At 55.7% G+C, this 5,000-nt stretch overlaps 2 non-coding genes across 2 annotated transcripts; both read right to left on the bottom strand.

Annotated features, from left to right (window-relative positions):
• Window positions 1-516: 516 nt before the first annotated feature.
• LOC126444602 (5.8S ribosomal RNA) lies at window positions 517-671 on the bottom strand. The gene has a single exon (XR_007582651.1). It is a non-coding gene; the product is annotated as a 5.8S ribosomal RNA (ribosomal RNA).
• A 352-nt stretch (window positions 672-1,023) lies between these two features.
• On the bottom strand, window positions 1,024-2,933 carry LOC126444609 (small subunit ribosomal RNA). The gene has a single exon (XR_007582658.1). It is a non-coding gene; the product is annotated as a small subunit ribosomal RNA (ribosomal RNA).
• Between the last annotated feature and the right edge of the window lie 2,067 nt (window positions 2,934-5,000).

Genomic DNA, 5,000 nt, shown 5'->3' on the forward strand with positions numbered 1-5,000 from the left:
CAGATGGAGTTTACCACCCACTTGGAGCTGCACTCTCAAGCAACCCGACTCGAAGGAGAGGTCCCGCCGACGCTCGCACCGGCCGCTACGGGCCTGGCACCCTCTACGGGCCGTGGCCTCATTCAAGTTGGACTTGGGCTCGGCGCGAGGCGTCGGGGTAGTGGACCCTCCCAAACACCACATGCCACGACAGGCGGCAGCCTGCGGGGTTCGGTGCTGGACTCTTCCCTGTTCGCTCGCCGCTACTGGGGGAATCCTTGTTAGTTTCTTTTCCTCCGCTTAGTAATATGCTTAAATTCAGCGGGTAGTCTCGCCTGCTCTGAGGTCGTTGTACGAGGTGTCGCACGCCACACCGCCAGCCGGCTGTGCACGCTACCGAGTAAGTACCGGTATGCGAACCGCCAGGCGACGGGCGCGCATCGCACGTTTAAGGAGGCGCGGCCGGCCCCACAGGCGGCCGCGACGCTCCCAGGTCTGCGAAGCGGGGCAAACGCCGCGCGCTTCAGTATACGTAGCCGACCCTCAGCCAGACGTGGCCCGGGAACGGAATCCATGGACCGCAATGTGCGTTCGAAACGTCGATGTTCATGTGTCCTGCAGTTCACATGTCGACGCGCAATTTGCTGCGTTCTTCATCGACCCACGAGCCGAGTGATCCACCGTCCTGGGTGATCTTTTTCTTAGTTTCCACTGTCTCTTTCAAGACAGTTGCATAGGCGGGACGTAGGCGTGTGGCGGCCCCTGTTCAAGCGTTCTGTGTCCAACAGCCTCACGGCCGATGGGCGTCGTACGGCTCCACACCGGAGCGGACAGGCAGTCGGGCGAAAGTCATTCAAAACCGGCGCCAGGCGCCAGGTGCCGCAGGCCAGCCGCTCCAGCGCTTCAGCGCTCGTACCACACAACATTGGCGTTAGTTTTGAGAAGCACGCGTGGTTCCGCACGCGGCGCACGGCTACTGCGAGCCGTACAGGTAGCGTGTTGCGCGACACGACACGCACATCGAAAGACATGCAGTCTAGTCGGTAATGATCCTTCCGCAGGTTCACCTACGGAAACCTTGTTACGACTTTTACTTCCTCTAAATGATCAAGTTTGGTCATCTTTCCGGTAGCATCGGCAACGACAGAGTCAATGCCGCGTACCAGTCCGAAGACCTCACTAAATCATTCAATCGGTAGTAGCGACGGGCGGTGTGTACAAAGGGCAGGGACGTAATCAACGCGAGCTTATGACTCGCGCTTACTGGGAATTCCTCGTTCATGGGGAACAATTGCAAGCCCCAATCCCTAGCACGAAGGAGGTTCAGCGGGTTACCCCGACCTTTCGGCCTAGGAAGACACGCTGATTCCTTCAGTGTAGCGCGCGTGCGGCCCAGAACATCTAAGGGCATCACAGACCTGTTATTGCTCAATCTCGTGCGGCTAGAAGCCGCCTGTCCCTCTAAGAAGAAAAGTAATCGCTGACAGCACGAAGGATGTCACGCGACTAGTTAGCAGGCTAGAGTCTCGTTCGTTATCGGAATTAACCAGACAAATCGCTCCACCAACTAAGAACGGCCATGCACCACCACCCACCGAATCAAGAAAGAGCTATCAATCTGTCAATCCTTCCGGTGTCCGGGCCTGGTGAGGTTTCCCGTGTTGAGTCAAATTAAGCCGCAGGCTCCACTCCTGGTGGTGCCCTTCCGTCAATTCCTTTAAGTTTCAGCTTTGCAACCATACTTCCCCCGGAACCCAAAAGCTTTGGTTTCCCGGAGGCTGCCCGCCGAGTCATCGGAGGAACTGCGGCGGATCGCTGGCTGGCATCGTTTATGGTTAGAACTAGGGCGGTATCTGATCGCCTTCGAACCTCTAACTTTCGTTCTTGATTAATGAAAACATACTTGGCAAATGCTTTCGCTTCTGTTCGTCTTGCGACGATCCAAGAATTTCACCTCTAACGTCGCAATACGAATGCCCCCGCCTGTCCCTATTAATCATTACCTCGGGTTCCGAAAACCAACAAAATAGAACCGAGGTCCTATTCCATTATTCCATGCACACAGTATTCAGGCGGGCTTGCCTGCTTTAAGCACTCTAATTTGTTCAAAGTAAACGTGCCGGCCCACCGAGACACTCACTCAAGAGCACCCTGGTAGGATTGCAACGGGGTCCGCCTCGGGACGCACGAGCACGCACGAGGCGCGTCGCACGCCTTCAGCTCGCCCCACCGGCAGGACGTCCCACGATACATGCCAGTTAAACACCGACGGGCGGTGAACCAACAGCGTGGGACACAAATCCAACTACGAGCTTTTTAACCGCAACAACTTTAATATACGCTATTGGAGCTGGAATTACCGCGGCTGCTGGCACCAGACTTGCCCTCCAATAGATACTCGTTAAAGGATTTAAAGTGTACTCATTCCGATTACGGGGCCTCGGATGAGTCCCGTATCGTTATTTTTCGTCACTACCTCCCCGTGCCGGGAGTGGGTAATTTGCGCGCCTGCTGCCTTCCTTGGATGTGGTAGCCGTTTCTCAGGCTCCCTCTCCGGAATCGAACCCTGATTCCCCGTTACCCGTTACAACCATGGTAGGCGCAGAACCTACCATCGACAGTTGATAAGGCAGACATTTGAAAGATGCGTCGCCGGTACGAGGACCGTGCGATCAGCCCAAAGTTATTCAGAGTCACCAAGGCAAACGGACCGGACGAGCCGACCGATTGGTTTTGATCTAATAAAAGCGTCCCTTCCATCTCTGGTCGGGACTCTGTTTGCATGTATTAGCTCTAGAATTACCACAGTTATCCAAGTAACGTGGGTACGATCTAAGGAACCATAACTGATTTAATGAGCCATTCGCGGTTTCACCTTAATGCGGCTTGTACTGAGACATGCATGGCTTAATCTTTGAGACAAGCATATGACTACTGGCAGGATCAACCAGGGAGCTGCGTCAACTAGAGCTGAGCAGCCGGCCGCCCGGGAGTGTGTCCCGGGGGCCCGCGCGAACACGCAAGCGTCCGCTCAATTATTCTGCAAACAGGAGGAGGCTGAGCTCCCCTGCACAATACACCTCGAAACCCTCTCAGGTCCCGGCGGCGCGCAGCGCCGTCCTAAGTACTTGGTCGGGTTCGAGAGAGGCGCAATCGCCCGGAGTTTGGCGAGTAGACGCTTTAGGTGCGACCACCCGTGCTCCCAACTGAGCTTGCCGCTGCCGACAGAGGCCCGGGAGCGTGCTGTCGTGGCATTGCCGGCGGGAGACAACACGCGCCACCTACGGTGGCCGGCAGCTCCAACGCCAGCGCCACAGAAGGACAAAAGCCCCACTTGGGTGCCGAAGCGAACTCTCCCAGCACAGCGCACGCGCCAACACGTCCGCACAGCTGCGATACAATCCACCTGCGAGAACCGCAGAGGCGACCGAGCAGCAGACGGCGTCGCGGCGCCGAGCGCCGGGCGGCGGCGCATCCTCAGCGCACACAGTCCTCAATCGGACCAGCACACTGCAGATGTCCACCGCGCTTCGCACCGGGCCCGCGAGGACCTACTTTGGCCGCACGGCGCCGCGTGCAGGGTGCGCCGGCGCGCAGCTGCGCCGCCTGCCGCCTCCGTCGGCCGGCGCGCCTGCCACTGGCCGCCCCCACCAGCCGGCTGTAGCGCGTGCGCCCACGCACCGCGCGGCCAGCACGCCGGGAGGCCCCCCCTCACCGGCCGGGGACGGTCCCACCCAGCCACCGCCGCGTATCGCTTCACACCCACATGCCATTCACGTTCGTGGGCATGGTGGGTATCGCTGAAACAACCGGTTGGTAGCTCAACCGATCGTCGCCATCACTGATTCACCTCTAGCGAGAACAACCGCACCACAACGGTTTACCAGTTCTTCATTTGCGTAACGTCACCAGCAAACGTAGACGTCCATCGCCATTTGCAAATTCAACGATTGTTGCATGCCTGTGTCAGGTGTCACGACACACTATGTCTGCCCACATACACGCAACAACATGTGCACGCTTCGCGAACACGTGGAAGGTGGCCCCCGTACGTATGCGATGTCCATTGCGCGAACGACTGTCAACCGGCCTCTGTCGCATGTCGCAGATGTGGAACGCAGTGCACCATGCTATCACGGTGTGTGAGAAGAGACGACTACGTCTGACAACACGCGCCACTACATCAACAGACGGCTCATGCTGATCGCCATCCACGGCATACCATACTTCAATCCAGCTCTTATAGGGAGACGACACGTAGCTGAGTGCACAATATTTGGACCGTATGGTTCGCCGTTGTTGGCGCAGTCGTGGTACGGTCACACATGTACCACGATGTATCATTCAGTACATGAGGACCAATGTGCAGTACAGTGTGTGATTTGGACGTACAACATCAGCGGACAGTTGACACAAGCCGTACCACAACGTAGGCTGTGCTTCGCCATGCGAATGCCAATGAACAACTGCGAAGGGCATTGAGCATGTACGTCCTGCTGCCATCCGCATTACAGTGTATAGCTGCAAGGTGTTTAACATGAAGCGATACTCTGGGGACCGGGCAGTGCGAGTAGCAAACTATATTGCGGGGGTTGCAGTTAGGCAACACTACACTAATTTAACGCGTCGTATGACAATTACAGAGCAGGTTAAGGCCCAACGTGTGTTGGGTTAAGGTACAATATAGGTTAGGTTAAGGTACAATATAGGTTAGGTTACGGTACAATATGGGTTAGGTTAAGGGACAATATGGGTTAGGTTAAGGGACAATATAGGTTAGGTTAAGGGACAATATGGGTTAGGTTAAGGGACAATATGGGTTAGGTTAAGGGACAATATGGGTTAGGTTAAGGGACAATATGGGTTAGGTTAAGGGACAATATAGGTTAGGTTAAGGGACAATATAGGTTAGGTTAAGGGACAATATAGGTTAGGTTAAGGGACAATATAGGTTAGGTTAAGGGACAATATAGGTTAGGTTAAGGGACAATATAGGTTAGGTTAAGGGACAATATAGGTTA

This window comes from Schistocerca serialis, unplaced genomic scaffold, assembly GCF_023864345.2.
Source record: "Schistocerca serialis cubense isolate TAMUIC-IGC-003099 unplaced genomic scaffold, iqSchSeri2.2 HiC_scaffold_287, whole genome shotgun sequence".
In the NCBI taxonomy this organism is placed as follows: domain Eukaryota; kingdom Metazoa; phylum Arthropoda; class Insecta; order Orthoptera; family Acrididae; genus Schistocerca; species Schistocerca serialis.